The sequence below is a fragment of the Meles meles genome, chromosome 9 (genome assembly GCF_922984935.1).
Source record: "Meles meles chromosome 9, mMelMel3.1 paternal haplotype, whole genome shotgun sequence".
Taxonomy (NCBI): domain Eukaryota; kingdom Metazoa; phylum Chordata; class Mammalia; order Carnivora; family Mustelidae; genus Meles; species Meles meles.
Window position 1 is genome coordinate 11,018,695 of NC_060074.1, and position 16,520 is coordinate 11,035,214.

A 16,520-nucleotide genomic window follows, 5' to 3' on the forward strand; every position below is an offset into this window, starting at 1 on the left:
ACCAACTTGGGGGAGGCTGTGCCTGTGTGGGGGCAGGAGGTATATAAGAACTCTCTGTACCTTCCACCCAATTTTGTTATGAACCTAAAACTGCTCTAAAAAAATTAAGTCTTTTAAAATAAATTAGGATGGAGTTCTAGTCCAATATGGCAACATAGGAAGACTCTGAACTACCTCCTCCACAGAATTCACCAAATTATACCTATTAGTAGAATGATTCCTCCTGAAGAAGAACTGAGGGATGACTGGACACTGCTGAACAACCAAAGATAGAGAGACTGGCAAGAGAACAGAAAGAGAGATGGAGACATGGTAACAAAGGGAACATCTACCCCTGATGCTACAGGTGGCAGTAAGGCGGATAGTACTGAGGGACCAGGAACAGATTCCTCTGTCCTTGGGCAAAGAAAAAAAAGCCGTGGTTTAAATGAACAACTAGAATATAAAAGAGACAACACTAAAACTCTGCCCAGTGGTTGGGGAGATGCAGAAATGTACTCTAGGTCAAAGGGACTGGGGAATGCATGGTTTACACTCCCACCCCACCTATAAGGCTGAGACTGGAGCAAGGTCTGGACACCAAATTAGGTTTTTAGGTCTGGTCATCACAGGGAGCTTGTCACCTTACCAAGCCAAGAATCTGCAAGCCCACACCAGCTCTGGCTGTGCTGGGATACAGGAAAAAAAAAAAAAAAATGCTGTTTAAAATAGTCAAGGAGCTGTAGGGGTTGCTCTCTCTCCCTTAACCTTAAAAGCCCAGACGAGATCACAGTTGGGATGCCATAACTGGCGGGTCCAGGTATCTCAGCCTCTAGTGAGATACCTAGATATAGGGATACAGAAAATAAGCTATAAGTTTTTTATGGGTCTTTTTTTTTTTTTTTTTGGTCTTGTTGTTTTGGGGGTTTTAAAACTTTTTTCTTATTTTTATTATTTATTTTCTTTTTCTTTTTTTTTTTTAAGATTTTAGTTATTTATTTGACAGACAGATCACAAGTAGGCAGAAAGGCAGGCATAGAGAGAGGGGGGGAAGCAGGCTCCCTGCTGAGCAGAGAGACTGATGTGGGGCTCGATCCCAGGACCCTGAGATCATGACCTGAGCCGAAGGCAGAGGCTTTAGCCCACTGAGCTACCCAGGCACCCCAATTTATTTTATTTTTCTAATTCATCTTGTTTTGTTTTAATTTTTATTCATTTTGTTTTTCTTTTTTCTCTTTTTCTTTCTTTTTATTCTTTTCTTTTATAATTTTCTTTTTTCTATTATTATTATTATTATTACTATTATTTTCTTCTATCTATAAAAAGCCATGGTTTGAGAGAGTAACTAGCATATACAGCCATGGCTCCAGCCAGCCAGCAAAAATCACCAAGCACACATAATCTACATAGGGGACAACATACACAGGATGGTTCCCTCAACTTAAAAAAGAAGTAGCCATTTCAGCTAATCCATAGAAGCAAACACAGAAAGTTAAGCAAAATGAGATAAAAGAACATATTCCAAAAGAAGGAACAAGGGAAAAAAAGCACAGAAAAAGAACGAAATTAAATATAATTAAGCAATATGACTGATAAAGAATTTAAAGTTACTCATCAAGCTGGAGAAAAGAATGAACTCAGTGAGACCTTCAATAAAGAGACAAAAAATATTAAAAAGTGACCAGAGTTTAGGAATATAATTAAAACTAAAAAACAAGCAAACAAAAAACCTCACCAGAGGGAATCAAAAGTGAATTAGAGGATGCAGAAGAATACACCAATGATCTGGAAGACAAGGTAATAACACAAAAGCTGAACAGCAGAAAAAGAAAAGAAATTTTTTATTTTTATTTTTTTTTAAAGATTTTATTTATTTATTTGATAGAGAGAGATCACAAGTAGATAGAGAGGCAGGCAGAGAGAGAGAGAGAGAGAGAGAGGGAAGCAGGCTCCCTGCCAAGCAGAGAGCCCGATGCGGGACTCGATCCCAGGACCCTGAGATCATGACCTGAGCCGAAGGCAGCGGCTTAACCCACTGAGCCACCCAGGCGCCCCAAGAAAAGAAATTTTTTAAATGAGGATATTAATCCATCTCTTAGACAACATCAAATTAACAAAATATTCACATTATAGAAGTTCTGGAAAAAGAAGAGAGAGAAAGGTGTAGAAAACTTATTTGAAGAAATAATAATCAAAAACTTCCTTAACCTAAGGGAAAAAATTGACATCAAAGTCCAAGAAGAACAAAGAGTTTGAAACAATATGAACCCAAAGAGGTCCACACCATGGCACATAATAATTAAAATGTCAATGCTTAAAGATAAAGAATCTAAAAGCAGCAAGAGAGAAACAAAAAGTTGCCTACAAGAAAAACAAAAACAAAACAAAACAAACAAACAAAAAATCCTATAAGGCTATCAGCTGATTTTTCAGCAGAAACTTTGCAAGACGAAAGAGAGAGGCATGCTATATTCAAAGTGCTGAAAGGGAAAAAACTTACAACCAAGAATACTCCACTTAACAAAGTCATCATTCAGATTTAAAGGCGAGACATTTTCCCAAACATACAAAAGATAAAGGAGTTTGTCATTCCTAAACAAACCTTACAAGAAATGTTAATGGGATTTCTTTAAGTAGAAAAGAAATGGTCATAATTAGACATAAGAAAATTATGAATAAAAAGATGTAAAATATGACAACATATACACAAGATATGGAGAAGGGAGTAAAAGTGGGACGAAGAGGAAAAGAAAAAAGAAATAAGTGTTTTTTCTTGCTGTTATTGTTTTTTTTTAAGAATATATTTGAACTTGAATGACCATCAAATTAATATGGATTGCTATTTATTAGCATATTATACATGAACTTCATGATAATCCCAAACCCTAAACCTATGATAGATACACAAAAAGAGAAAGCCAGGCAGATATAACACTAAAAACTCATCAATCACAAAGAAGAGAGAGAGAAAAAAGGAACAAAGAAGAAAAACAAAATAAAACATTATAAAAACAAAATAAAATATTTAAAAAAACAGGAAACAAATTAAAATACTATCAATAATTACTTTAAATGTAAATGGCCTAAATGCTCCAATCAAAAGACATAGGGTGGTGGAATGGGTAAAGAAACAAGACCCATCTATATGCTGCCTACAAGAGGTGCATGTCAGACCTAAAGACACATACAGATTAAAAGGGAAGAGATGGAAAAATACTGACCATGCAAATGGAAGCAAAAAACTCAGCTGACATAGGAATACTTCTATCAGAGAAAACAGACTCTAAAACAAAAACTGTAACAAGAGACAAAGAAGGGCATTACATAATGATAAAGGGATCAATCCAGCAAGAAGATGTAACAACTGTAAATATCTACACATTGAACACTGGGGCACCTAAATACCTGAAGCAGATATTAATGGACATTGAGAGAGAAATTGATGGTAATACAATAATGGGGAACTTCAATACTCCACTTACATTAGTGGATAGACCATCTAGACTGAACATCAGTAAGGAAACAGTTTATCTTTGAATGACACATAGCACCAGGTGGACATAACAAATATATACAGGACAATCCACCCCAAAACAACAGAATACACATTCTTCTTAAGTGCACATGGAACATTCTCCAGAACAGATCAAATATTAAGCCATAAAACAAGCTTCAATAGATGTAAAAATATTAAAATCATACTATGCATTTTTTCTGACCACAATAGTATAAAACTGGAAATTAAAAAAAAAAAAAAAACACCTGGAAAAAACACAAATACATGGAGGCTAAACAGTATGGAACTAAACGATCAATGGGCCAAAGAAAGAATCAAAAAAGAGAAAACATACCCGAGACAAATGAAAATGAAAACACAACAGTCCAAAATCTCTGGGACACTGCAAAAGCAATTTTAAGAGGGAAATATATAGCAATACAGAAGCCTTAAGGAAGAAGTAAAAGCTCAAATATACAATCTAAACTTATACTTGAGGAAACTAGAAAAAGAACAAATAAAACCCAAAGTGAGGAAAAAAAAAAAAAAGACAGGGATCATACCAGAAATAAATGAAATAGAGACTATATTAAAAAAAAAAAAAAGAAAATCAATGAAACCAAAAGCTAGTTCTTTGAAAAGATGAACAGAATTGGCAAACCAAAATTGAATAGAATAGAGAACCCAGCCACACTCGTCAGGAAAAAAAAAAGTGAAAGGACCCAAATAAGTAAAATCAGAAATGAGACAGGAAAAGTAACAAGTGACACCACAGAAATACAGAAGATAAAGGGAATGCTACAAAAATTTTATGTGAACTAATTGGAAAATCTAGAAGAAATGGACAAGTTTCTAGAAACATACGATCTTTTAAAACTGAACCAGGAAGAAATAGAAAATCTACACAGACCAATTATAAGTCATGAAATTGAACTGAAAATAAAAAAAAAAACAACTACCAAAAATTTAATTCACAATTGAGGATTGTGGAGGATTCACAATTGAATCCTACCATTCGTTTAAAGAATAGTTAGTACCTATTGTCCTCAAACTATTCAAAAAAATACCAGAGGAAGGGAAGCTTCCAAATACATTCTACCTGGCCATCCATCATTACCCTGATACCAAAACCAGAGACACCACCGGAAAAAAAAAAAAAAGGAGAGAGAGAGAGAGAGAGAGAGAAAAGAAAACTAAAGGCCAACATTGATGCAAAAATCCTCAACAAAATACAAGTAAACCACATTCAACAATACATTAAAAAGATTATTCACCACAATCAGGTGGGATTTATTCCAGGGATGCAAGGATTGTTCAATATTTCTAAGTCAATCAACATCATATATTACATCAATAAATGTTGGATGAAAAAATCATATGTTCATCTCAGTAGATGCAGAAAAAGCATTTGACAAGATTCAACATCCACTCCTGATTTAAAAAAAAAAAAAAAACTCTCAACAAAGTGGGGCTAGAAGGAACATAAAGGCTGCATATGAAAATTCACAGTTAAAATCATCCTCAATGGTGAAAAACTGAGAGCTTTCCCTCTAAGGTCAGGAACAAAGATGTCCACTCTCATGACTTTTATCCAACACAGTACCAGAAGTCCTAGCCACAGCAAACAGAAAAGAAAAAGAAAAAAAGCAAGGGGAGGTGTGGGGAACCATAGTGGTAAAGAATTTAATTTGTCAATAGAAAAGTTCTAAAGACTCCACCAAAAAGTTACAAGAAGTAATAAGAAAATCCAGTAAAGTGGCAGGATATGAAATTAATACCCAGGAATCTGTAGTGTTACATATACTAGTAATGAAATAGCAAAAAGAGAAATTCAAAAAACAACACAATTTACAATTGCAACAAAAAGAATAAAATACCTAGGAATAAACTTAGTCAAAGAGGAGAAATTCTTGTACTCTGAAAAGTATAAAGTACTGATGAAAGAAACTGAAGATGACATAAATGAAAGACATCCCATACTCATGGATTAGAAGAACAAAGAGTTAAAATGTCTACACTACCCACAGTAATCTAACATTTAATGCAATCTCTATCAAACTATCAATGGCATTTTTTACAGAGCTAGAACAAACAATTCTAAAATTTGTATGGAACCACAAAAGACACCAAATAGCCAAAGCAATCTTGAAAAAGAAAAACAAATCTGGAGGTACCACAATTCCGGACTTCAAGTTATATGAAAAAGCTGTAGTAACAAAACAGTATACTACTGGCACAAAAAACAGACAAACAGATCAGTGGAACAGAACAGAGACCAGAACTAAGCCCACAATTATACGGTCAATTAATCTATGACCTAAAGTACAGAAGAATGCACAATGGGGAAAAGACAGTCTCTTTAACAAACTGTGCTAGGAATACTGGACAGCGAGGTGTAAGAGAGTGAAACTGGACCACTTTCTAACACTGTACACAAAAATAAACTCAAATTGGATTAAAGACCTGAAGATGAGACCTGAAACCATAAAAATTCTAGAAGCAAGCAAAGGCAATAATTTCTCTGACATTGACTAAAGCAACATTTTTCTAGATTTGTATCCTAAAGTAAGGGGAACAAAAACAAAAATAAACTACTGGGATTATATCAAAATAAAAAGTTTTCACACGGCAAAGGAAACCATCACAAAACTAAAAAGAAAACCTACTGAATGGGAAAAGATATTTGCAAATGATATTTCTGATATTGGGTTAATATCCAAAATATTTAGAGAACTCCTACAACTCAGTACCAAACAAACAAACAAAAAACAATCCTTAGATATAAAATGGGTAGAGGACCTGAATAGACATTTTTCCGAAGAAAACATAGAGATGGCCAACAGACACATGGAAAGATGCTCAATATCATCATTATTAGGGATATGTAAATCAAAACCCCAATTAGGTATCACCTTACATCAGTTAAAGTAGCTAAAATCAAAATGACAAGAAATGACAAGTATTAGCAAGGATGTGGGAAAAAATGAACCTTGCTGATTGGAATGTAAATTGGTACAACTACCGTGGAGAAGAGTACGGAGTTTCCTTAAAAAAAAAAAAAAAATTGAAATTACCATATGATCCAGGATTTACCCAGGGAAAATGAAAACACTAATCCTAAAACGTATATGCACCCCTATGTTTACTGCAGCATCATTTACAAAAGCCAAGACATGGAAGCAACCTAAGTGTCCATAAATAGACAAATGGATAAGAAAAATGATACACACACATACAGACACTCACACAGGAATATTATGCAGCCATAAAAGCATGATATTATGCCATCTGAGACAACCTGGATGAATTTAGCAGGTATTGTGCTAAGTGACATAAATCAGACTGAGAAAGAGAATACCATATGGTTCCAATCATAAGCAGAACAAAAAGCAGAGTCAGACCTATAAATATAGAGAACAAACTGATGGTTGCCAGAAGGGGGGAAGCTTGGGGGATGGGAAAAACAGGTGAAGGGGAGAGGGAGATACAGACTTCAGGTTATGGAGTAACCATGTCATGGGAATAAAAGGTACAGCATAAGGACTACAGTCAATGGTACTGTAAGAGTGAGGTAATGGGACAAATGGTAGTGGTACTTGTAAATATAGCATGATGTATAAATTTGTCAAATCAGTAAGCTGTACACCTAAAACTCATGTAGCATTATGTGTTAACTATGCAAAAATCAAAAGATAAATAATGATTAGGATTTAGTTTAGGTTATGTATGTATGTATTTCAGCATGTATCTCATCTTTCTCTATAATCTTCTTTTTATAGTCTTCTAGAGTCTTAAGCCCTTAGAGAAAAAATATTTATTTATACTTTTACTTTATATCATATTATACATATGTATATGTATACATACACACATATACAAACATAAATGTGAAAGAAAAGAATGTTGACAGCTTTAAATCCTAGTAAATTACATATGCAAATACTACCCCTGCATGTATATATACACACAAATATATATATGTAAATAAGTGTTGATAAACAAGAGAAGTACCTTCCTTGAACCAGAAACCATGAATAATTCTGGAATGAGAGGAGATAATTATTGTCAGATTGAAAATCAATCCACAGGTCCAAGTCTATGTAGTAAAAGGCTTTTTTTGTGGTAGGAAATAGCAGGCAGAAGGGCACTATAGAGTTGGAGGTGACATGCGATGAGCAAAAGTGACTCTTAGGATGATATCAAGATGATTTACGGGGGTGCCATGGTAAGAGCAACCAAGTTAATCAGTCTGCTTTCTTCCATTTTTACAAAGCACGAAGTAGGAATTTGAAAAAGAAATTGTAATTTAGGCTAAAGAAGTATTGTACTCTGGGTGGCTGGAAACACCCCAAAATTACTCAGATCTGTCATATCCTAGAGACAAGTAAGTGGTAAATCCTACCATTACTATATCCACCCTATCCCTAAAAATCATTAAAAGTAATCTTAACAACATTTACAGTATTCAAACATGGAGCCAATAGGGAATCTCAGTTACAAGTATCTATATACAACCAATGATTATCAAATATATTTGAAGAAAAAGAACACTCTTAAAATTAGTATCTAATTTAAAAAATCAAAGAGCTAATACTTGATGAAACAGTTAACAAAGTAAAGGGGAGAGGAGTTTAAATTAGTTTAATAAAATGTAATTTTAAAAATACGAGATGATGTAACAACGATGAAAAAGTCAGCTAGAAATTTTAGAAATTAAAAATAATGAAATTACAACACACAAAAACCTCACTACCTGGAAAACCTGATACAATCAAAAAGAAATTTGTGATTTGGGGTAAATCGGAGGGGGAGACAAAAGATGAGAGACTGTGGATTCAGAGAAACAAACTGAAGGTTATGGAGGGGAGTGGGGTGGGGGTATGGGTGAGCCTGGTGGTAGGTGTTAAGGAGGACACTTATAGCATGGAGCACCGGGTGTGGTGCATAATGAATCTTGGAACACTGAAAAAAATCAAATAAAAATCAAATAAAATTAAGATATTAAAAAAGTAACTTGTGAAGCTGAATGATTAATCTGATAAATTCTCCAAGAATATAGCAAAATATGCACCAAGAAATCGCTAGTATTAAAGATAAATTTTATACTGAGAGGAAAAAACCCAGAAGTGCTAACGTCCTTTGACTGGGAGCTCCAGAAGAATAGAGAAAAATGGAGTGAAGGACGTACCAAAAACATTAGAAAGCTACATGCTTGACCTGAATAAATATACAAATCTTCAGATTATGTGGGTCTACCAAGTGCTAAGCTCAATGAATGGAAAAGATTCACTCCTAGCTATGCAAATAATGAAATTTCAAAACAGGAAGAATAAAGACAAAGCACTAAAAGCACCTTGGAAGAAAGGAAGAAAAAAATTATCTGCAGAAAAAGTGAGAATAAGGTTGGAAACGGAATTCCTAACATAAAAAAGAACATAGTAAGCATATTAGAATCAAATTTCTGATGAAAAATGGCTTTGAACTTGCAGTTCAATACACAGTCAAGCAATCATTCCAATATGAGAGAAAAATAGAATTTTTTAAAAGAGATTTTATTTATTTATTTGACAGAGAGAGAGGTCACAAGTAGACAGAGAGGCAGGCAGAGAGAGGGGGAAGCAGGTTCCCTGCTGAGCAGAGAGCCTGATGCAGGGCTGGATCCCAGGACCCTGAGATCATGACTTGAGCTGAAGGCAAAGGCTTAATCCACTGAGCCACCCAGGTGCCCCTAGAATTTTTAAAATATTGCAGTAATTCAGGGCATGGGTCACCCAAGAAACCATTTTAAAAGAATTACTTCCGAATATACTACAACACAATAAAAAATGAACTCAGGAGGAAACTCTGGATTATAGAAACCAAGGACCAGTTAGTTGCATACAATTTAAATTCATTTCAATCATAAACTGAAACAATTATACATAATTAAAATCAAACTGTATCAGTTCAGGAGGTGAACAGCATGGATGGAGTAGGCTCAGTTGTGACACGGAAGCAGAGCAGTAAACGCATGTTAAGTGTCTTGTTTTGTTTAGGAAAATGATTTGAAGTCACATTAAGTAAGGAAATAAGATTCAACTGAATGTTTTAAAGCATTAAGGGCAACCACTAGGATATGTTTCTCAACCGTAAGATTGAAAAAACTCAATAAAAGAAAATGCTGAGGGGTACCTGAGTGGCTCAGTCGGTTAAGTGTCTCCTCAGCTCAGGTCATGATCTCAGGGTCCTGGGATTGCACCCTGAGCCTTTAGGCTTCCTGCTCAATGGGGAGTCTTCCCCTCCTTCTCCCTCTGCCCCTCCCCTCACCACACTCATGCTCTCTCTAATAAATAAAAAAATATATACATATATAAAAAAGGAAAATGTTGAAAATGGTGGGGCAGGGTGGACAGCACATGTCATTTCAAGTTTTTATCACTGGTTCCTTAAGTACTTACTTTCATCTCTCCTGCTCACTCAGAATTTGACTCAACCTGTCAAGAAGTTCCACATCTGCATCTCAAGGTGCCACCCAGACCAGAAACTCACATGCAGCTATTTTCTTCTGGCCTTTTCCTAGTTAATTTTCTAGCTTCTTTCAAATCTGAAAAGGACTGTCCAGCCTCCCTCACCAGCTCATCCCTAGTCTTTGAGTGAAATCCCAGTTTCCTTTCTATGCTTCTCTCAAATCGTGTCAGAAGCCAGGAAGCCCAGTCTGCTCTAGAAATGTTTGTTTGCTTCTATTCTTCCAAGTTTTGTTGAATGTCTGGGTTCGTGGGTCACTTTTCTTAGACATTTGATAATGCTGCATTTGGGAACCACCATACATACATGTCCTTACTGAGAATGTGATTTCTAAATGTTGAGATTATGTGCTTGAAAAAATTAATACCTTTAAAAAATACATTATGCATGAATTGAAATTATTAGAAAAATAATTAGAAAATTACAGCATTTAAAGCTCAATATTTTACAACCTGACACATATATGAACAGGCTCTTTCAGAAATTGGTCTTATACTACGTTTTAGGAAGAAAACCACTTTGATCTTCCAATATAGTGTAGGACAGGACAAATTCTTCCTCTACTCCTCTAGGTTCTTTTGCCTAGTCTAATAAATTGACATAAGACAGATTAATAGGAGAAAAACAAAGTTTAGTAATAGGTATATCTCCTGTATACATGGGAGAGACGCAGGAAAAGTGAGTAACTCTCCAAACTGGCCAAAGCCATCACCTTAAATACCATCTTCAACTAAAAAATAAAGAACATGCTGGGGTTAGGATGGGATGTCCGTTATGGGAGATTACCAGGAAGAGCAGAGTAAACAAGGGTAAGGTTGTTATGCTGGTTTAAGTCATGGCTGATTGACTCCATTGTTGGAAATGATGAAAAAGTTTTAATCCAATCTGGATGCTTTTTGTTTAATTGCCTAGTTATCCTGGTTAGAACCTCCAGAAAAATGTTACAGAAGTGGTGTGCATATGTATCTCTCTATCTATCTATCTCTCTCTCTCTCTCTCTCTCTCTCTCTCTCTATATATATATATATATATATATCACTTCACCGGTAAGAATCTACCATTCTCTTTTTAAGATTTTATTTATTTATTTGAGAAAGAGAGGGTGAGAGAGAAAGAGCACAAGACAGGAAGGGTCGGGGAGAAGAAAGCTTCCTGCTGAGTAGGGAGCCCTGCAAGGAGCTCGATCCTGGGACTCCAGGATCATAACCCTAGTCAAAGGCAGATGCTTAACCAACCGAGCCCCCTCAAGTGCCCCAAGAGGCTATCACTCTTATAAACTCCAGTGATTAGTGTTTCTAAAAATTTGGTCATCCTCTTCTCCCTGGTACAGTCAGGAAGACTAATAAATGTAGATTTCCCTTATGCATGTAAATGTCTCTTATAAAAGCAACATCCACTCCGTTCTCAGAACTTCACCTGTATCTGCTGTTTCTTAAAAATAACCAGCTTAAAATAATCAATATGCCTAAGAGGGGTGGTGTATCTTGATCCCCCTCAACAACACCTCTTAATTATCAATGCAAGGAATGTTTACATCTTTATTTCTCATTTAAAATTGTTTCATTAGTGTTATAATTTTGATTCTTTGTTCTCAATCTGAAGCCTGATTAAAGAATTTAATTTATACATGAACAACAACACAGGGCTTCTTCACCAGTATTGAGCAATTTTCAGAACCATGTGGCTTTTCCTGAATGGCTTGTGGAGATAATCTTTGGTTATGTTGGGGGCGTGTGAATAGGAGAAAGGCAATATCCTGGATTCGTGGGAGTTGTTCATATGGCCTCTATTACTAATATATGCTAAACTCCAGCTTGAAACTAACAAACTGCATGCAGCTGTCACTATTAACAAATAATGAGACAAAAATTATAGCAAGTTACTTCCTAAATAGTATTGACTCTAAATAAAAATAAATGTATTTTGTAATTTTTATTATAAAGAAATTATGCTAGATATTTGCAAAGGGTCTATAGTTATACAAAATAGGTTTACAGTATTTTATTTAAACTTACATGATGAGAAGGAAATACTCATAAAAGCCTGGATTAATTAGCTATGGATTCCTGTTGCCCACAACTGCGACTACCTAAACCAAAGGACCAACACAAGCAATTTTCATAGGTGAATCTACCCAATCATATAAGAAACAAAAAACTTCAATACTAAAGTTGCTCTAGAGTCTAGGAAAAGAAAAAACAAAACAAAACAAAACAACACAGAAGGTTGCGCATTTTTAAATAAGGTTAATATAAAGGTATGGATACTGAAAAATTTAATGCACAAAGTTACTGATTTCTCTTAGGAATTTTGATATGCAAAAATACTAAGTAAAACAGTAACAAAGACATCCCAAGTGAATATTAAAATATACATCACTATCAAATGCATGTTTTTATGCTAAGATAATTATTAATATAATTCACCAAATCAAGAGCTCAAAGAGTAAATCCATAATCATCTACATAGATACTAAAAAAGCAACTTATAAAATTCAGTGGCAAAATCTTCATCAAATACTAACAAAATGAATCTGGCAACATGTAAAAAAAGGATGATACACCTTGATCAAGTATTTATTCCAAAAATGCAAGGTTGGTTTAATACTAAAAAGCAATTAATATAATCCACCTTGTCAGCAGAATGACAGAAAGGAAGAACAACAGTACTGCAATCATCTTAAGAAGTGCAGCAAGAGCATTTGACAAAATCCAAGAGCATTTGAGAAAATCCAACACTTTGTGCTAAAACACTCAATAAGCTAGAAATAGAAGGGAACATCCTGAACCTGATTAAAAAAAAGGGGGGGGGGCGCCTGGGTGGTTCAGTGGGTTAAGCCTCTGCCTTCAGCTCAGGTCATGATCTCAGGGTCCTGGGATTGAGCCCCGCATCGGGCGCTCTGCTCAGCGGAGAGCCTGTTTCCCCATCTCTCTCTGCCTGCCTCTCTGCGTACTTGTGATCTCTGTCAAATAAACAAATAAAATATTTTTAAAAAAGGGGGGCATCTAAGAAAGACCCATAACTAACAGATTTCTTAATAGTAAAAGATTGGACACTTTCCCCCTTAGATCAGAAATAAGACAAGGATGTCCACTATTACCACTACTATAAAATATTTCTGCAGGTTCTAGCCAGGATAATTAGGCAAGAAAATAAAACAAAAGGCATCTGGATTGGACTGAAACTTTTTCATTATCCTCAACAAAAACTTTTTAAATAATAACTCTGCATTCTCAGCTTCTGATATCTATTCTTTCTCTTTATGAACTTGTCTATTCTAGGGACCTGGTAAGAGTGGAACCATATAATATTTGGCCTTCTGTGTCTGGATTATTTCACTGAGCATAGTGTTTTTAAAGTTCATTCACATTGTTGCATATATGAAAATTTCGTTCCTTTCTGTGGCTGAATGATATTCCACTGCAATAGAGTTACTACATTTTATTTATCCATTCATCTATTGATGGACATGTGGGTTGTTTATACCTTAAATCTACTGTGAATAGCGCTGCTATGAATATTGGTGTCCAAATATCTGCTGGAGTCCTTGTTTTAGTTATTTTGTATAGGTACCTAGAAGTAGAAAAAGCAGGGTCCTATGGAAATTCCATGATTAATTTTTTGAGAAATCACAAAAATGTCTTCCACACTGCCTGCAACCATTTTATATTTCCATCAGCAATACACAAGGTTCCATTTTTTTTTTTCACTTTCTTGCCAAAGGCTCTTATTTTCTATTTTGGTTTTATTATCATTATTTTTTGTAATTGCAGCCATCTTAGTATGTGCGAAGCAGTACCTCATTGTAGTGTTGATTTATACTTTCTCAATGACTAATATTGTTGAGCATCTTTTTACGTGTTTATTGGTCTATTTGGGGTTGCTCTCAGTTTATTGACAGTAATGCTATCAACTAGGAATGCCTCAGGCACTCACCTGGGCCTGTACTGCTTGTGGTGAGCCCCCCGCCCCTCCCCAAGACATCTCCCTAAACAGCACAATGCTGTGGTTGGACTGGCCCCTGCAGTTCTTAAGTTCTTATTAAGATTGCAAGAAGGCACTTCAACAACAACCACTGGAGAAGATGGGAGAAAAAAAAAAGATTACTCACAAATCCTGGAGGGTACATGGTATACCCAAGGCCTCACAATGAGGTCATGGAAAGAGAAAGAGAGAGATAGAGAGAGAAAGAAAAGAGTGTTGGGGCTTTGCTCTTATTGGAATCTGAGGGAAGTGTGCTTAGGATTTTGCAGATTCACTCTTTATTGGTGTTATTTAAAATATAAGACATGGATGGGGCATCTTGGTTTCGGCCCAGGTCATGATCTCAGGGTCATGAAATCAACCTCCAAGGTGGGCTCTGCACTCAACAGGGAATTTGCTTGAAATTATCACTCTTTCTCTCTCTGCCCCTTCTGCTCATCTCATTCGCTCTCTCTTGCTCTCTCTAAAATGAATACATAAGTCTTAAAAAAAAATAAAGTATAAAACATGGAATTAGGCTATAGGAAGGGAAATGTGGGGTCAATCACACAGTAAGTTATCTAGGTTACTAGATATCTACTACTATATCTACTACTATCTACTACTACTATATACTAGATATCTACTACTATCTACTGCTTTCTAAAAAAGAAATTTTGTAGGTGGGGTGGCCTGTTTTCTTATTTAGTTATTTTACTAGTAGCTGAGTCAAATATCTAGAAATGCATTTATTTGAGATGGTTGTCTTTGAAATGGATGCGCTGGCAATCAAAAGCTTAACATCAGACACTTACACTGCATGGCTCTTTGTCCTCTTTGGAGAAATGTCTATTTGAGAGCTTGGATTTTTAAAACTGGATTGTTTGGGTTTTTTGAGTTGATGGTTTCTTAGGTATGACACTAAAAGCACTTAGTAACAAAATAAAACAGATAAATTGGACTATAGCAAAATTTAAAACTTTTGTGTTCCAAAACAAAGCACTGAGAAAGTAAAAATTCAAGCCAAAGAATGGTTGAAAATATATTTTTAAAACGTAACTTATTATATATGCAAGTAATATCTTTGATAAGAGACTTGTATCTGGAATAAAGAACTCTGACAACTCAACAAGGACAAATTTATCAATTACAAAATGTGGGAAGGATCTAAACAGGCTTTTCTCCAAATGATATACAAATGGTCAGTAACGACATGGAAAGCTGTTCACCATCATCAGCCATCAGGGAATGAAAATCAGAACCAGAGTAAGATACCATATCTATTAGGATGAAAAGAAAAAAAAGTTCAGACAACAGTTGCTGGTAAGGATGTGGAGAAATCATAACTCTGTATTCTGCTAGTGGAAATGAGAAAGGTCATAGTCACTTTGGAAAACAGTCTGGTAGACAACTGGTAAGACACTGAGTGATGTTATGAGTTAGCGATTCCATTCCTACATATGTACTCATACAAAACTTGTACACCAACGTTTATAATAACATTAGTCATAATCGCCAAAAGATGGAAACTCGTGTGTCCATAAACTAATGATTAGATAAGCAAAATGTACTATATCCCTACAAGGGAACATAAATCAGTCACAAAAAGGAATGAAATACTGAGAGATGTTATGACACATAAACCTTGAAAATACTGTGCTCCATGAAATAAGCCAATAACAAAGGATCACATATTGTATGGTTCCATTTATATGAAATTCCAGAACAGGCATCTATGGAAAGAGTACATTAGTGATTGTTTAAGGGTGGGGATGGGGTGGTCTGGGTTGAGTCGGTGACTGCTAAAGGGTATGGACTTGCTTTCTGGGGTCAGGTCCTAAAACTGATTGGGACGGATGCCCAACTCCATGAATATATATTAAAAATCACTGAATTGTACACTATAAATATAGGTACAGTTGACCCTTGAACTGGAGTTTAGGGATGCTGACCCCTTAAACAGTCAAAAGTCCACTATAACTTTTAACTCCCCAAAACTTTACTAATAGCTTCCTGTTGACCAGAAGCCTTACCAATAATGTAAACAGCCTATTAACACATATTTTATATTTTACATGCATTATATAGCATATTCTTACAATAAAGCTAGAGAAAAGAAAACATTATTTAAAAAGGTCAAAAGGAAGAGAAAACACACTTAGAGTCTTACAGTATTGTACTTATATAAAAATCCACATGTAAGTGGGCCTGCACAGTTCAAACCCATATTGTTCCAGAATCAACTATCAACTGTAGTACATTAAATATAGCTCAACAAAGCTTTGATATGACAGCAGAAAAAAATAATAAAATATGAATATATATTATTCATATCAGCATTAAGATGATCATTAGTAGAAAATATTAGAAGGATTTCCATTAATGTCAGGAAAAAAAAGATTTTTTTTCAACTTTCTATACCAATATTACTTAACCACATTCTAGAAGTACAAGCCAAAAAATAGGTAAAAAAAAAAAAGTAAAATAAAACCTGTAGATGATGTAATTTTTTACCAAATAAATGTAAAAAAAATTAGAAAAAAAAAAAACTCACTAAGTCACTGAGCCTAAAATTAAT